The sequence below is a fragment of the Hippopotamus amphibius genome, chromosome 16 (assembly GCF_030028045.1).
Source record: "Hippopotamus amphibius kiboko isolate mHipAmp2 chromosome 16, mHipAmp2.hap2, whole genome shotgun sequence".
Lineage (NCBI taxonomy): Eukaryota > Metazoa > Chordata > Mammalia > Artiodactyla > Hippopotamidae > Hippopotamus > Hippopotamus amphibius.
Genome location: NC_080201.1, coordinates 14,955,813 through 14,974,646, shown reverse-complemented (window position 1 = coordinate 14,974,646; position 18,834 = coordinate 14,955,813).

Sequence of the window (18,834 nt, the reverse complement as noted above, 5' to 3'; positions counted from 1 at the left end):
CTTATTTCTAAAGTTACCACTACCCATCATTTCACCATTGGGCATAATGAGAAACAGCCCATAAGAGTCACATTAAATGTGTCTTCTATTGGGGTTTCAAGCCACGGTATGAGAATAGCTTATCTGTGAACGATATTTTAATGGTAAGAAATAAAAATCTCTTCCCATCCTTTCTTTTCAGTATCCCTCCTTCATCAATATTTCTTAGCCCTTTTAACAATGATAAAACAATCTGAGAAGCTGAGACTTCCATCTACTGTTTAAGCACAGACTATGCATGTCTTTTCAGAGAGAGACAGCTGCCCTTGTATTTAGAATAAGGACAACAAGAAGCCTGCTTATAGCTCATGCTTCATGAATATTTATTGTTCAATACAGGCTAAAGAAACCTGCCCTGTAACTAGTGTTTCTGTCACTGTAACTATCAAATCAGACCTTGTGATAATTGATTGAGATCTGGATGGAATGCAGGGACATTCTTAATGGTTGATTGACTGAAAAATCCATCACTAAACAATACAGTCAACGTTATAGTCGCAGCTTATATATTTCTGATGAGGGTTTTTAATTCACACAGACATTGTTTTTCTAGAGGTTGACTTGAAGCTCACTAGATTGATAGGTATTTTCTCATAAAGATCATGTCAACTTGACCTGACCAGAGATGGAAGTTTTCCAAGACCCCAAACAACCAGAATGTTTTAGATTTGAAAGATACATGAACATTAATTAATAGATAAGTGTCTTCCCAAGAATATATCTTTGTGATTAAAGTCTTTGCCATTTATCTTGAATAAATCCTTAAAACAGTGCTACTGGAAGTATGGTCCATGGACCAGTGCCAGTTGGAGAACTGTTTGTTGCTAGTTCATGATGAGATAAATACAAAAGTTAAGAACATATATTTAGGGACTTCCTTGGTAGTCCAGTGGTTAAGACTCCATGCTTCCACTGCAAGGGGCATGGGTTAGATCCCTGGTCAGGGAACTAGGATCCTGCATGCAGTGCAGTGTGGCTAAAAAAAAAAAAAAAAAAAAAAAAAAGAATGTATATTTAGAAAATTTTACAGCAGCTTGGCAGAGTAGGTTTTTGTCTGGGTAATGTTGTCATAAAAAACAGGCATGGTGTTTTGTATTTCTTCTATATTTCATTTTTCTAGTATTCATTTTATTGTTTTGTATAAGTATTAGTCTATGATGATTTGGATGTTTTTAAAACCTGTTCTTTACCATGGAGAGTTTGGGAAACCCTCATTAAAATACTATGTCTCATTTGTACTAGTTTGCTAGTCTTATTTGCTTTATTCTAATCTCCAAGATTCATTCCATTTTGTAGCCATTGCCATTTTCTCTGAACATGCTAAATGTAGATAGTTTTCTCTATTTAACTTGCAAGCGATAGGTGTGTTATAGGCTCACGGAACTGCTAACATCCTCATTTAAAGCCCTGCTAAGATTTGTTAGATCTGTTGTGGTCATAGAGCTGAGGAAGCCCCCTGCTAGTCCCTTTCACAATGTATTTATCATTTGGGGGGTAGAAAAGTGTGTTCCCATTGGTTGTGACTTTGGCTCCTGGAATTATCAAGCTATAATAGGCTTTAGTAAATGATCCTTTCCCTGCCATGCTCCCAAAGACCATGTGGCCCTTGCAACACTGAAGAAGTTCATCTTAATCCACCATGCCCTTCCAGCGTTACTAACCTCCACATCATCTCTGCACAATCCAATAAATGTCGGTTCTCCATGAGTATTATTTCAAGTGAACTGATATATCGTTCATTGTTATATTTCATTTGATTCTTGTGCTGAGCAGTCAACCTGTCTCCAGGAGAACTACGTTTAACTGATTATGTCTTAACCTATGACATCATATTTTTTAAAGAATATGATTTGAAGACATTGATATCTATTGCCGTTTACAGCTCCTTTTCATCCAGATTGATTATATGTTCATGACAGCGATGTGAGTGATGGAGTGGAGAGAGCGAGACCAGTCAGGGAGACCAGTTGGAAGGTTACGGCAATAATCCAGGCAAGAAAAATAATGAGGGGCTGATCCAGGGCAGTGACAGTGGTGATGGAGAAGAAAGGATGAGCATGAGAAGTGTTTAGGCATCAGGACAAGAGGATTTGATGTCTAATTAGATGTAGAGGCTGAGAATGAGAAAAAGTTGAGATGGTTCCCCAATTTTTGGCTTGGGGTAACTAAGTAGATGGTGATGAGATAGGAAGTTAGGAAGAAGAATGAGTTTGGAGAAGTATGGGGAGAGAGAAGGTGATGGATTCAGCTTTGAGTGTGCTGACTTTACCAGTGTGATATCCAGGTAGTTGGATATACAAGTCTGAAACTCATAAGAGAAGTCTGAGCTACAGATTTGAATTTTTGAAGTCATGGATTTATAAGTAATTAAAACCACAGAGTTGAATGAGAACATAAAGATGTGTAACATTTTAAAGTGTCTTTCAACCATTTCAATGTATTCAATTTCCCCTTAAAATTTAAGATTATAATTATGGTTTCTCTATCTTCCATGTGATAAAATAGGATAAACCAGTTATATTCTAATAGTTCACATATGGTCATTATGGGATTCAATGAAAAGCAAAGCTAATCAAAGAGATCAGTTGAAATATTTCCTAAACTTGGACCTCTACCCATATCCTGGTGTAGTCTAGATTATACAACTCCCCCTCATCCAGCTCTCCTCATTAAAAAATTAGTAAAAAAAAAACGCAAATTTATGTATTAGGATTTTATGTGTGTCAGCCCGTTTGATTCAATTTAATTAACACATGACCCCCTAAGAGATATCAGTAACTTCATTTACAGGTGAGAAAATGAGCTTAGAGATATTACATGGATGGAAAGTGGCTAAAGTCACCATACTTTAGCATTGTGAGTCTTCCACCATCTGGTAATGTGAGCTATTGGACAGCAACATATTTAGGGCCCCCCTCTGCATTTGGTTACCCCAAATGCTGGTACCTCTGTCTGCTCAATCAAATCAGGCCCCAAATTGGCTCCTTTAGCTACACCCGCAAACACAAACAGGAAATACTAACAGACACAGGAGAGTTGTGTTTCAAATGAATCTTACCACTTCTTTGCAATAAATCTTACCAAAAGTACATCAACAGGCCTGGAAATTTTTATCCCTATTCACCCAGTAACCCTGCTTATATAAAACTATCCTAAGAAAATAATCAGAGAGGCACCCCAAAATTTACTCATGACAAATAATTTTAGTGAGCATCTACCAGTCCCAGATACTGTGCTGAGAACTGGGAATACAATTTTTAATAAGACACAGTCTCTATCCTCCAAGAGCTCACAGTCCAGAGCATCAGGAGGAAGTGGTACCCATGATGATAGAGAACTTGGCTGGGTATCATGGGACTAGGGAAGAGGAGGATCTCACCAGCTTGGGCCAGAGAAGGCTTCCTAGAGGAAGTGGTGTTTAGGCTGAGTTGATCATAGGTGTTAGCCCGGGGAAGATAGAAGGTAAGAACATTCCAGACAGAAGCAACAACATAAGCAAAATGGTTAGGAAAAAAAAACTACATCAGGATCCTTCAGGAATGGACAGTTTGGTGATGTCATACACCGTTCTGGGGCCTCACTTTTACTCTGTAGATCAGAGGTTCTCCCAGTATGTCCAGAGTAACCCTAGTGTTTCTCAGAAGCTTCAGGGACCTTTTTCAACAGGGAGGTGGGATGGGGCTGGGAATTGGTCCAGGCTCTGAACACCACCCCTAGTTCCCTAGGAACTTTTACTTAAGATATTTAAAAGATGGGTTCCACTGCTGAAAAGAAAGTTTGGAAACATTTGATGAGGAGGTATGGGAGATCTTTAAGCAAGAGAGTAATCAGAACCGATGTACATTTCAGGTAGATTACATTGGTGGCTATGGAGAGGATACCTCTCTCAGTATTTATTTATAACTAGAAACAATCTAAATGTCCAATAATGAGTGTGGTAAAATAATATCAATAATAAATAACTACCATTTATTGAATGCTTATTATGTGCAGGCACATAAGTGCATGTATACTCTATACCATTTAACCTTGATAGAAATCACATGAGGTGAATGTTATCAGTATTTTGCAGATGTGAGAACTGAGGCTTAATGAGGATAAGTAGCTGGTTTTGCATCACCCAACTGTTAATGGGTGGGGTTGGAATTCTAATCTGTTGACTCTTAAGGGCATACCATTCTACCTCCCGAACTATGATAAAGCCACATGAAGGAATGTTATTCAACCCTTTACAATCATGTTTTCAAAGACTATTTAATTATATGAGGGAAACAATATAAAATAATGTCAAATAAAAAAACTCAAAAAAACTACAGAAAATATATAGAATCATTCCAATTTTATTAAACATATTAAAGTGTTCAAAATATTTATCACTGAGTGTTTGAACTGTAGGTGATTTTAATTTTTGTTCTTATATTTTTCTTCCAAATTTTCTAGAATGAGCATGTTTCTTTTATCATTGGAAGCATAACAAAAAGTTACATACACTTTTTTAAAAACTTATTCAAGGTACATTGCTGTCATCATTCCTTCTCACCCTAGACTCAAGAGGAAGGGTCAGTTAGTTCTTTAACACATCTTTCAGAACAACAATGCAAACTATCGTGTTTGTAGGATGTAAGGGAAATTGGTCTATGTTAATAACTAGTCATATAACCTTGAAGTTAAATTCTCTGGATCCCAGTTTCTTTGCTTAAGAGATGAGGAAGTTAAGCAAAATAGTCTTTACAATTCCTAAAAACACTAAATTTCACAGTTTTGTTTTTTTTTTTTTTTTTAGTACAAGTGAAATCAGATGGGGGCATAAGAAAAATATATTAAACTCTTCTTGCTTTAGCTAACATTTCCATGGGCATTTAGGGTGGGTTCTTTGACTGGGTCTTGGCTATCTGGTAATACAATAATATGCTCAGAGGCATTCACCATCTGAGCACCACTCTGTGCTTTCACAAACATTTTTCTCATCTCATCTTCACTAACACCTTTCAAGGTGAGCCTTATCATCCCTACATCCCTGATGTAGATCAAGGAGTTAAGGAAATCACAAAAGGTCTCTCATGATATGTTGTAGCCAGATTCAAATCTAAATGTTTCTTTGTGAATTACTAGAATTTTGCTCTTTCAGACATGAAATTATTTGTTTGCTTATTTGTTTGTTTTATCATTTCAACTGCCTACTGTATTGGTTGTGAAAAACACACAATTCCTGTCCTCAAATATTTTGTATTCTAAAAGAGAGACAAGGTTCTTTTAAAGAAACAATTCCTATATTAAAATTAAGAATGATATGTAATGGGGACAAATGGAGGCTTTCGGCAATGTCTCTGTATCCTTTAGTGAGAAGCAAACAAAAGGACATTATTATAAAATTGCAAATGGGGGCATAAACAGTCACTTGTCATTAGTGTCAGGGTCATTTTAATGAAAATTAACCCCAGAAATGCTCGACTAAGCAGAGGAAATCACGGCATCATTTGGACCCTGACAGAACCAGGGCAGTTAAATCTTTCCTACCTGCGTATGAGCTTAAGAGACTTAATCAGTCCAAAGCCACTGACCATGCTAATTGCTCTAATTATTATTGCAGGAAATACTAGATAATACCTATGAGGTATAAAAGCTAGCCACAGCCCAGAATTATCTTGTAAACAAAGAATTCCCAGAGGAATACACAGTGCTCACAAAGCTTTGACCAGCCCCGTTGAACAGCAAAGCATTAAAAACATGTAGTTTGACAGAGAGGATGGATTCCGTAGCATAGGGTGTAGTCTCCTGCTGGGGATGACCCTGTTCAGTGAAAACACAGCACTGACAGGAAGAAATTGGGCAGGGCATTTCAGAGAGTCATTACCAGTAGCTTAGAGACACTTTGGCCCCTGAAGATTGCTTGTTTGTGTGTGTGTGTGTGTGTGTACATTTGTGCACACATGTACACGTAGCCTCAGGTAAAGGAACAAAATGTGGTAATTTGTTCATCTGCAGCCCAGCCTTATTTCTTAAAATGTGACGACTCACCTAGCATTTATGGGCTGTGTGAAGAGGATTATGTCCAACTAAGAGTTTCTCAGATTTTGTGAGGGGCTATTGACTTCTTAAATTCCCTGCTGTCCTGAGATGAAAGAGTGAGCCAAGGTGGTAAGCTTGATCTTGGAGAGTAAGTGAAAACAAAGGTGTTTTGTGCATCACCGGCCCTGATTTACCATCTGTACATCATTTGGTGCGAGGAGAAGGGTGTGTGGTTTATCATTGCTTCTCCAGTCTGTTATCTTCTTCCAGGTAAAGAAGTAACTATTGTGAAGTGGTCTAGTTCTTTGAGGAATGTTAATATGGGGATAAAGTACAATGGATAAAAGAGCACTGGACCAAAAGTGGGGAGTTGGCCTCAGCTCTGCCACTATGTCTCACAAGTAAATTAATCTACAGGTGACATTAATTCTCCATTATCAAGAGCAGAACTATATGTTTATTTGCATAAGTAACCCAGAACAAATGAAATAATATGTCAAAGCATTTAAATTTCACTGTAAGTGAAGTATAACAAGGAGCCCTTTTAAGGAGCCCTTACTATGTGCAATGTACAGATTCTGTGGGAGACACAAACAAGATGCGGTTCATAACTTTATGAAGCTTGGAATCTAGTGAGGTGACAGACAAATCAATGCACATACTCCAACCAAGAGTAAAAGACAGTGTGATCATTGTTGTGAGGAAATTTATTCAGTCATTCAACAAGTATTGAAAGGCAGTGTGCACACTCTAAAAGTAAATTGCTTCTCTCAGAGCTTGGGGGGAGGCAAAGTCATATAGCTTTATGGAAATAAGCATTTGGACTGGACTTTGAATAAAAGGTTAAAATGTCTTAGCCAGAGGTGAATTGAGGCAGTTGTGGCAAAGGTAATTGGGAAGTGAAAGGCATGGGAAATATGTGGGGTGTGTTTGGGAAATAGTGAGTGATCTGGTTGGGCAAAAGTAAAAAATGTGTAATTAGAAAAGGGGAAAGCAGTGAGCGATATGCCTGAAAAGATCACATGTAGCCAGATTCAAGGTGACCAAGTTGAAAAGCTTGAACTTTTTTCTGTAGATATCAAAGGTTTGTATCTGTGCTATAGGACAATACATTTGTCAATGCAGTAAAGCAGGAGAGCCTGGAGGAGAGGGAATATTTTTTGCAAGAGCTCAGACAAGAGAGAGCCAAACTCAGGCAGAGGGGGATGGAAAAGAGAGATGGATGCAGAGATGTGGAGGATGCAGAATCCATGGAATGCGGCACCGATTTGGACATGGGGCCAAGGAGAGGATGGAGTTTGAAGACAGCACATCTCAAGTGTAGCTGCTTGCCTTTTTTTTAAGCTTCAGAGATCTCAGTGCAGTACCCCTCCACTGCTGCCAGGCTGTGTATACTTACTTCCTTTCCACTGTCAAGTTCTGTCATGTGGAAAGGATGTGAAATTCATCCTGCTTGGTAAGAGCTTACAGTGTTACCCTTCCCAGGTATTTGCCCTTCAACAAATTTTCTAAGCTATAAGGTAGAGATAGAAACCTTTAAAAAGGAAATTTCTAATGTTAGCTAGTAATTTTCCTACTAACTAGGAAGTATTTTATTCTCAAGTTTCGTGTATTTCAGACTTTGCCTTGGTCCAGCCTTGTTTGTTGGCAGCGGTGATATTCAAAATACTGCATAACTCCTTACAGCACAGTTATTGATGGGTTCACGAAGAACAGTCACAAGCAACTGTTAGGACCATATCAGAACATCCAGCTGAGTTTCAGCTTGGATACTGGCATCCTGTGGGTTACTACATCCTTACAAATAAGGATGGACCAACAGACCTGTGGTCAAGAATTACACCCAATCTTCTGAAAACTATATTAAAACGGAATGAAAAATAAACTACAATTCACTGCACTGTCACTGAATTTCCAGAGCCTGCTGATGCCAGTCCACTAACTACTGATCCTGTTTCCTAGGCAAGGTAGGAAGGGGTTGTGAAAATTCTGTGACATGACACATCTCCTCAACCTTAACCTTTCTACCCTGTGCGTGGAGTTTTTTCCCCAGTACCTCTGAGATGCTTAGGAGGGAAAAGAAGCAAAGCTGCGACCTGTTCCTTGCCCTACTGAAAGGAACTCTTCATTCTGCATCCCAGAATAGCAGACCCCTGGCCCAGTGAGGGTGTCTGTCATGACAGGCTAGGCAGCATCTTATTATCCACTCAAGATTATTCACTCCCTCTTTTATTTGAAAGACCCAAATCATTTTCAATACCACCCATAAGGCTGCAGCTGTCCCCAGAAATGGAGTTCTGATTAAATTCCTGCTGCTCCTTTAAGAGCCAACTTAAATGTCACCTCTAAATAATAATTCCTGACATTTACTTAGCGCTTACTCTGAGCCAGGCACCTTGCTAAGGGCTTCTAATGGATTTTCTCACTTCATCCTCAAAATAAACCTCTGGGGTAAGTACTAGTATTATTCCCATTCTACAGATGTGGAAACTGAGAGGTTAAATAACTTACCCAAGGTCTCATAGCTAGTAAGTGGGAGAGCCAGCAGTCTAACACCTGGGCCCCCAGTGCTGGTACATGGTAGGTATTCAGTAAATGACCCAAATGATGGACAGTAAATGATGGACTCTGCTTCCCTTTGCAGTGTTCTCAGTGTATCCTTTATAGCATCCCTCATATTTGCAGTGACTTATTCAGTGCTTGTCTTTCTAAATTCAACAATGCCACCACTATATCTCCCAAGACCTGGTACCATGCCTGGCATATCTTGGGTGTGCAATAAATATTTGTGGAAGGAGAAGATAAAGGGAGGAAAGGAAGGGAAGAACAAAAAGCCTTTCTAGTTTGAGGGCTGAAAAATATGGTGACCTAATATGTAATTTTGGATGAAAAGAAGCTGTGTCACTGAGGGCTACACAGATCTTCGATTTAAAACAGCAGGGTTGCAATCCCAACTCTGCCATTTCCTGACCAAGTAACTCCCATGTATAGAACTTTACTTTGAGCCTCAGTTTCTACATCTTGTAAAATGGTTTTCTTCTTTGGAGATATGCAAGTTAAATGAAATCACATACATGAATGAGGCCAGCAAAGTGCCTGCTACTCAGTTATCTTTAGTTGTGTTGTTGAATAAGAGATACACGGAAGGGATTGACATATTTCTCATCATATAGTGGAGCATGTAGTCATCACTGATACATAACATATTGCAGGAGACCAATAACTGTTTTGAATGATTAGGTCAAATGGCTACATGTCTAAACATTAAAATATGATATATGCAAGTATCATCAGAACATCTATTTTACGTCTCAATGACATCTTTACCGAGATGTGGATCTGTTTATATTTATAATGCAAATGCATTGTGCTGTTCCTGGTCAGAATAGTTCAAATGTCTGTTCTTTTTTCTCCCCTGCCCTTCCTGCCTCCCAAGCAAGTGTATGTACTCCTTCCCCACGCTCTCCCTCCAACACTCTTCATCTGCCTGTCACTTTTCAAAGACAAGCTCCTCAGAATGAAATCTCTGCTTTCTTTGTTTTCCTGGTTTCCATTTTGTATCCTAAAATATTCACTTCAAGTTCCGCTTGACAGACGTCCCTAATCTAATCTCCACGTCTGCTTTCTAATTTTCACAGTCAGGATAAAACAAATAGGTTGGAGTTAATTGCCGGAGCAGCGGGCCAGAGCTCTGAGCTGTGATTTATGAGCTGAGTGCAGGCGCTCTGCAACACATTTTTCTTAATTTATTTTTAATGAGTCTCTCAATTAATTTTCTTGGAAACATCTTAATGATGTTGGAGGCGGGTGTTAATGAGGTCTGCACCAGCTCCTAATTTTGCATATTTTAAAGTGCCTAATGTCATCTTGCACCCTTTCTTTCCATTTTAAGAAGAGTTGAGGGAGGGGGGAGATTATTGTTGAATGGAGAATTTTCGCTCTTCATGTCTCAGTCTTTGCTTAACCTTTCAGAGTTTATGGGCTTATGGTGTGTCTCAGAACAATCTTGTGCTTCCTGCTCCCCTCCCCCACCTGCTCTGGGCTCTCTGAGTCTGAGGAGCCACTTCAGGAAAGGAAGAAAAGGCACAATCCCCAGGAAACTGTGAGTTCTGGAGAAACATCAGTGGCCCTTAGTGAGGATGTCCAGAGGTGATCTAACCTTTCCTAAAGAAGACAGTGGATAGGAGAAAACACCCGTAGAAGAAACAACTCCCAGGGTATCCTATTAGCATCTGGCCATTTGTTCAGAGAACCTGGTCCCCCAAATGTCTCTGCAGAGCTTGGGGCGCCAGATCCACCTCTGCATCCTGCAAGGCCCAGAGCAAAGTGCCTGAGTACCATCTCTGAGCCCTCTCTACTACCTTTCAATTTCAAAAGCAGTCTCCACAAAGTCCTCATTGGTTTTCATTATCTATTTTCTAGTTAGAACTTATTTTTCTGATTCAATAGTCATTAAATGCTTATGGTAGAAAATTTGGGAAACGCAAAAGAATGGATCAAATAAAGAAAAGCAAATTCTAGCGCCGAAGAACAGCCACTGTTAAAATTGTGGCATTTCCTTCTGTGCATTGTTCTTTTTCTATTGATGGGCGACTTTTGGTTTTACTTTATGCAATTGTGATGAAACTGAATATCACTTCTTCCCAGTTAACATTATAACACAAGTAACAAACTTCTTTCAAACATAGTTTTTAATGACTGTTTAATATTCCATCTAGCAGATTTGTCATAATTTACCAAACCATTCCACTGCAGCTGGGCATCTAAGCTAATTCTCAAACTGTTATCACACATGCTATTGTGATGAACATCTTTGTACAGAAAGCTTTTTTAAATTAGGGATTATTTCCTTTGGAATCACCTGAGGAATTACTGACTTAAGGAGTATAATCATTTTTAAGACTCTTGATATATACTTCCAAATTACTTTCCAAAGAGTTATGCCAGTTTACTTCCAAGAGTAATACATGAGTGTGTCTATTTCTTCAATCTTGCCATAGTATAGAGTATCAAAGTTGTAAAAAACCTTAACTTATCTGGCAGATTTAAATCCATTGCTTTAATTTCTCCACCAAGTCCACTCTTAGGGTAATGTTTCAGTTAAATTGGAGGCTGCTTTTCCTAGGGGACTTCCTAACCATGAACCCCAGTGTGGCCAAGGTTCTTCTCATGGTATGCTGTAAATACTCAATAAATGTTTGTTAAATTGACTTATCCATGAGATGGAAAGTTGAGGATGTATCTCTGAGTGCCCTATTTCCACCTGGACCTGCCCAACGGCCTCTCCAGCTCAGCTTTCCAAAACTGAATGCATGTCTCCTCGCTCACCTTTCCCATCTTGAGTAAAGGTGGCCCCATTGAGCAGTTCCCATAGGCTCCAAACATGAGAGTCTTCTGCAATGCAGCCTTGCTCTCACAGCCCCCCAACACATGCACATTCAGTCAGCCATCAAGTCCTGTGGGTGTACCCCCTACATGTTCATGGCTATCTCTTCCCTTCCTTTCGCACAGTCCTGTTTCATACCCCTGTCTCTCACCTAGACTAGTGCAGAAACCTCCCAACTGTCTTCTACCTCCAGCCCTTCCCTCTGCATTTTAGCTTTTGAAGTGCTGGAGTGCTGCCCTTTCCAACACAAACCAAAACCCTGCAGAGATTCCCTCCTGGTATATAAAACATAATCCGAAATGTCTATGTCATTAGGGTCTCTCACACAGTGTGACCCCCTACTACATTAACCATTTCTCAAATATGTCATGCATCTTGTTCTGGTCATTTGCTAAGCCTGGGATGCCCTTTTCCGACTCCCCACATAGCAGTTCTGTGCCGCCTCCTCCATGAAGGCTTAGTCGCCACCTTGGCTTCCACCTCATCCCTTGCACATGGTAGACACCTAGTGAATGTCTGGTGAATGAATAAGGCATCTGTAGAAATGTGTTTCCTCCAAAGCTGTTACCCACTGTACTTTCTGGACTGTTTCACACTCTAGATTAGATGTTTATATTTGAAAATTTAAAGAACCCTTTAACCTGGAGTTAGATGTTTATATTTAAAAATTTTAAGAGCTCTTCAGCCTGAGGGGAAAAAAGTAGTTTCTCAGGGCATTTCTGTTTTCTGGTAGACTCCACTGACTTATTGCTGGACATTTCTTAATTTCTGTTAAAGTATCTTTTGAGTGCTTTTCCAGCTGATTCCTTGTGCTTAGTGTAAGTATTGTCAGAATATTCCCTGAGAAAAGACCACAGGTTCTAACTTTGGGGGATAATTGGTTCAGATAAGATTCTGTACCCAGATGCAGACTTTAATATCTAGTGGTCTTAGAGTTAAAACAGAATCTCTCAAACATTATCTTAAAGCTGAAGGATTTTTTTAAACCTTCTGACCAATAACAACAATTTATTTAACAACTGTGAGATTCTGGTCTTTGACCCCCAAGCATTTGTCAAATAAATTGATAATAAGTGAAGCTCTGACATCAGAGGCATTGTTTTTTAGATACTTTTAGTTCTGGATTTACACAAGGAAAGAACAGAGATCACTAGTGGATGAAAGCCGGGATGAACAGGCAAGGATAATAGCAATAGTTTAAGATTTGATGTTGAAGAGGGCTGTCATTGATTATGTTACATAACATTACTATTCTTTCTAATACTGACCACTATATTTTAAAGTTATTTTAATACTACAATTAAATGAATACCTCATTTTATTTTTAATGTTTAAAATTTTGTCACAAAGTGTATTAGTCATGATAGGTTTTGCTATAGCAAACAACTTCAAATTTTAGAGACTTCACACAACAAACATTTATATTTTGCTCACACAGAGTTTAAGGTAGATATTTTTAGTAGGATGGCATTTCTGGGCATCTCCCTAGTGACACAGGGATCCAGGCTCCGCTGACCCTAGGGCATTCCTGGAGTCCTTCACTGGATCCCCCGCATTGGGCTGGCCAATGCCTGAGGAGGGGGTATGTGAAGGCGTCACCTGCACACTTTAGAGGTCAGATATGTAAGTGGCATACTTCATTTCAGGGGTGTGCTGGAGCCAACTCATAACAGCTTGCAACAGCCACCTATTAAATTTCCAGGCATTTTGCAAGCTGCGTGTTAAACACAGACATTATTAAAAATTAAGTTTTATAAACATACAATTAAATTTTAAAAAGCAAATTGAATAAAAAACAAAGGTAATAGTTATTCAAACTACCCCTTTTACTACATTTTCCTATTATCTATGCCTGAGATTATTTATGTCTCTTGTATCAGCAAGTGAGAAATATTATAGAATGGTAGCTACTGTGCTACTCTTCCCAACTTCATGTTCAATGACATCATGTTGGTTGTTTGAAATTAGATGATGGTTAGGGTATTTACACCATGGAAACTGGCAAACACTATAAATCAGGGCTTGATTTATTGTTTGTTGATTGCCTAGAGACTTTTAAAAGTTATAGAGAAAGAAATCTAGAGAAATCTAAAAATACAGATTAATTAAAATCACGTGGTATCTGTAGCCATTACATTATAAATAGCACAAAATATCAAGGAAATATTCTTCTAGTATTTGATAACCATTAACTGATTCAGCAAAGAAGCTGCTGACATTGCTAATGAACGGTAACTTCTGACATACGTCCTCATTATTTCACTTACTCAATAATGTAAAAGACAATATCAACCAATATTCGTGTTGGAACTATACTCATTCATCAATTTTGTAACCACAGGTTGACTATAATACAAGCGTTGGGTAAAAATCAACAAAAGCATTCTGAGAGAATCAATTGGCTATATGGGAATTACAATAAAGAAAATTGCATATTTTTAATGTAATTGTTATATTGTTAATTGTAAATAATGTGCTTCACAGCCTTTCTATCAGCAAATTTATAATAAACTCAAGCGCATATGAATATATTGTTTTATGGGGAGCCCATTGTTAAACAGTTACCAGCACACCGCTGCCTCTGCCTACTCTCTATTAGCCAGAACTTAAGTACATGGTTTCACCTAGAAGCAAGGATTGCACAGTAATAGAGCAGCTATGTGTCCACGAAGGATAAAACTGGGTATTCATGAGCATAGCAGTCTCTCCCACAGTCTATCCTGCTCACCAAGTATCAGTTTCTTTCTTCTCCCCACATGTAGAACACACTCACCTCTCCCCAAGGGGGACAACCGAAGTTCCATCCAGTAACTGTATTCCAGCTCAATGTCCAGATTTCTCCATCAGATTAGATGTAACTCTTCTTAGAATGGCAACCAATGAACTAAGAGAAGAAGCTATCTTCTCTCCATCCCACCCCCACCCTATATACTGTAGTGAAGCAGGGGCAAGAATTGCAACTAAATTTTCCTGGTCAGAAAAGGAATGAAAAGGAGGTACACTACAGTCACCCATTCTTAACAAATGCTGGAGTCCTGTGGCACTGGCATTGTCAAGGCCTCCTACCCTGACAAGGACCCAATTCTGCTCTCTCAGAAGAAATCCCTTTGTCTATCGATCACATCTGAAATGGGTATTGGGAAGTTTGTTCTCCTTGGGAAGCTGTGCATATTTAACAGTCTATGGCCTGCTTTCTGCTTATGCTGGCGAGCACAATGGTGTTTTATATCTCAAGCAGTCAAAGTCTTCTTTAGTCCAGACTCGTGGTTTCTTTAGCAATACAGCTCTCTGAAAAACTAGTAGAGGCTTCTGATTTATTTGCTTCCCCATTCAGTCCCATGAGCCAGTAATTTCCCAGATATGATTTTCAACCCTGCCTCATATCTCTGCTTTGTTGCCTTCACGCCAGTCTCCATCAAATCAAAGGCACTGGCTTGAGACCATCTGGAAGCCTCAATGGGAATACCATACGTTCAGTCTGGTCTTTGCCACAAGCTGGGTTGTGCTGTTCACGTGAGCATTTTTACCAGATCTCTATCACGTATCCTCTACTGTTTGGGGTCTAGAAGGAGTGAGCTTTTTCAACCCTTTGACTATGCAAATGTCTGGGCTTTTTTTTATTCCCATTAATTTCTGTTTATAGACCTGCCAATTCTCTCCTGAGTTCATCTCCTTCTTGTAATAACAACTTAGCAAAAGCAGCCAATGAAAACCAACACAACATTACAAATAATCTGTTTTTTACACTCTTGCTCTAAAGCTGCCTTGCTCCATTTCCTTCTAGCATCTAGCATTAAGAAGTCTGGTCTCTCATGCCTCTGAAGTGACCTGTTTTTCCATCCCCTCTTAGAAACTTTCAGGATCTTCTCTTTATCCCAGATGTTCTGAAATTTCACAATAATATTCTATAGTAAAGACCTAATCTTCATTTCTTGGTCTGAATACTCTGTGCACCTTTTCAGCCTGAGACTCATATCTTTAAGTTTGGGGAATTGTGTTATATAATTTATTTGATGAGTTTCTCTTTCCATTTTATCTCTTCTCTTTCTAGAATTCCTATTGGTAGGATGTTGGCACTCCTAGATTAGGGGTCAGCAAATGTTTTTTGAAAAGGGTCAGATAGTAAATATTTTAGGCTTTGAGAGCTATGTATGGCCTCTGGCATATATTTTCTTTTTTTTTTTAAAGTACAACCGTTTACAAATGTAAAAAGCATTCTTAGCTTAAGAGACATATAAAAACAGGCTATGGGCTATATTTGGCCTAGAGGCCATTAATTGCCAACCTCATCTAGATATAAATATATCCTATGTCTCTTATCTGTTTTCTCATATTTGTTATTACTTCTTGCTATAATTTCTGGGAGATCTTCTTGGTATTACATTCCAATTCTTCCACCACATTTTTTTTGGGGGGGGTACACCAAGTTCAATCATCTGTTTTTATACACATATCCCCATATTCCCTCCCTTCCTTGACTCCCCCCCCCCTCGAGTCCCCCCCACCCTCCCCGCCCCAGTCCTCTAAGGCATCTTCCATCCTCGAGTTGGACTCCCTTTGTTATACAACAACTTCCCACTGACTATCTGTTTTACAGTTGGTAGTATATATATGTTTTTTAATTCAGAAATTTTATTTTTAAATTCTAAGAACTCTCTTATTCTCCAGATGTTCTTTTGTACGATAGCTTCTCAAATCTCTCTAAAGATATGAACTAAATGTTGTTTGTTTGTTTGTTTTTGTTTTTGTTCTCTACATTTTATATCTATTTCCTCCATGTTCATTCTTTCTGTTTATCTATTTTTGTTTCTTCCTTTCAGTTTTAGGGTTTTCCTCAAAAATCCATGCCTGTCACTCCTATTTAAATGGGAGGTTCTAAATGGGGAGGGGAGGCTTTATTTGAGGGTGGGAACAGAGCATGCCAAATTAATGGGCTTTAGTTTAGGGTTACCAGGTACAGAATGCTAATGTCTAGTCCCAGGGACCTCTAGTTTATCCAGAGAACAAACTTCTGCTCTCTTGCCTGGAGGGCAGATGGGTTGCTGCTGCTGTTCTGTGCATTGAGGTTAGGAGGTGGGGGGAATGTCAGCTGTTCTGGTCACTGATTCTATCCAGTACCTGTGCCTGAATCCTAAGCTGTTTTATCTATATCACCCTCTAAGTTAAGGCTGTGGCTTCCTTTATTTGCTAAATGAGCTATCTCATTTATTCACCTGCTTTCTAACGTCCAAAAATCATTGGACTTTCTTATCTTATTTCAGTCACCTCTTTCACTCTCTTTCTATAGTGGGTTTGCATCTTTCTTAAAACTTCTGTACAATCATTTTAATAAGGTCTCAGATGTAAGCAGAGATAAACACACGTAGTTAATCCACCATATTTAATCGAGTCCTATATGTCTTGTTTTAGGATTTAAGATCACCTTGGATGACTGGAATGCCATTTACTGAGACCTGGAAAGCTGAGTACGCTTTAGAGTGAGTAATCTGAGTGAGGATATTCACTAGGTGAAAGAGGTTCCTCACTGCCAGGCAAAGCCTTCACCATTGAGTGAGGCAGTGTAGAACATGCTTTGCTTACCACTAAGGCCTGTCGTGAGCGGGAACATCTGACTGTGACCTAACTATTCTACTTTATACTTGAATCTTCCTTAGTCCACTCCAGACACATCATTTGATGTTCACATGAACTTCTGATACCACCCTTAATAATTAGAGGGGAAGTGAATATTTCTTTGCTGAGTTTGCTTTGCAGTGTGCAGTGAGATTTACTTTCAATATTGCTACCATTTTCATAAAGCACATTTTTTAGAAGATTGATGGAGTATTTAGATATCTCATGGTACCCTCTATACAAAAACTTTTCTGAGAATCAAAATATTTAGCACTTCAGCCTTTAAAAGGAAGAAAATTCTGACATATACTACAACGTGGATGAACCTTGAGGACGTTATGCTAAGTGAAGTAAGCCAGTCACAAAAAGATAAATAGTGTATGATTCCACTTAGATGAGGCACTTATAGTAGACAAAATCTCAGAGACAGAAAGTAGAATTGTGGTTGCCAGGGGCTGGAGGGAGGGAGAATGAGGAGTTATTGTTTAAGGGTGTAGAGTTTCAGTTTTACAAGGTGAAAAGAGCTCTGGAAATGGTCGGTGGTGAGGGTAGCCCAACATGATGAATTTACTTAATGCCACTGAACGGTACACTTAAAAACAGTTAAGATAGTAAATGTTATATGTTGTATTACAACAAAAAAAAAATGGAAAAATATTTAACACTGAGCTTTATATTATATCATTATTAAATTCTTTCAATAAACACTGATTGAGAACCCACAATGTACCAGGAACTGTGGTTGGCAGGGAGGAATCTACAGTGAACAAAATAGACACAATCTCTTCCCTCCTGGAGTATATATTCCAATTAAGAAAGATAGATAATAAGCCAAGTATTTAAAATGAAGCAGGGTAAAGGAAGATGAGTGACTAATGTGCTATTTTGTGGGGTGATCAGGGAAATCTTCTCTGATTATGTGGCACTTGAGCAGGGGCCTGAAGGGTTTTCATTTCTTGTGCCATTTTTACAGAGAATTTATAATTGTAATTTAACCAAACACCTGCCCCGCCCCCATCACACACATACAAAAGAGCTATACTTGGAGAAAACTTTTAAATTTCAGGTACCCCTTCTTCCTAAGGTTGATGTTTTTGCTATTTGAGTATTCACCTATGCATTCTCTTCTGCTTTTAGCCCACATGATTTCATTGTTTATATTCACATTAATAATTGTTATTTCATGACATAGACTGAACATTTCATCCAAAGAAGTCAACGTGCTTGAGTTGATTATCTCTCACCTGTGAGGATGAAGCATTATTTTCATTTTATTTATAAGGAAACTGAGGCACAGAGACCAAACATCACATGAGAAGTTTCTGGTGAAGCCACACACAAACTCAAGCCCTCTAGCTCCAAGTCTAGTTTGTTTCATAAGACCTGAGTCACCGTGTTGCTGTGGGGATTGAATTGATAACTTCTCTGAAAGCACCTAGGACACCCTTAAGTGCCTTGTGGAAATTATTTTTCCTTCAACATCTTTTAACTAATAACCGGCCCCTAGGGTGATAAAACCACCCCTTGTTACCACTCCCTGTCTGGAAAAGGACTTACCTAGCAAAGGATTCACTTGGCAGGCATTTTTCTTTCTTCTTTGATTGTTTCTAGCTTCTTCCAGCATATGGTAGTAGTATCTCGGTAATTTGGGGAACTGGGAAAAGTTGGCTACTGGATCATTTTAGTGACAAGTAGCCATGAGACTAACTTAATGTGTCTTTTGGCCTGTGAACTCCTGGGGAACATTGCTCCTGCTGTAGTAGAAAACACTTCATGTCCTCGACACT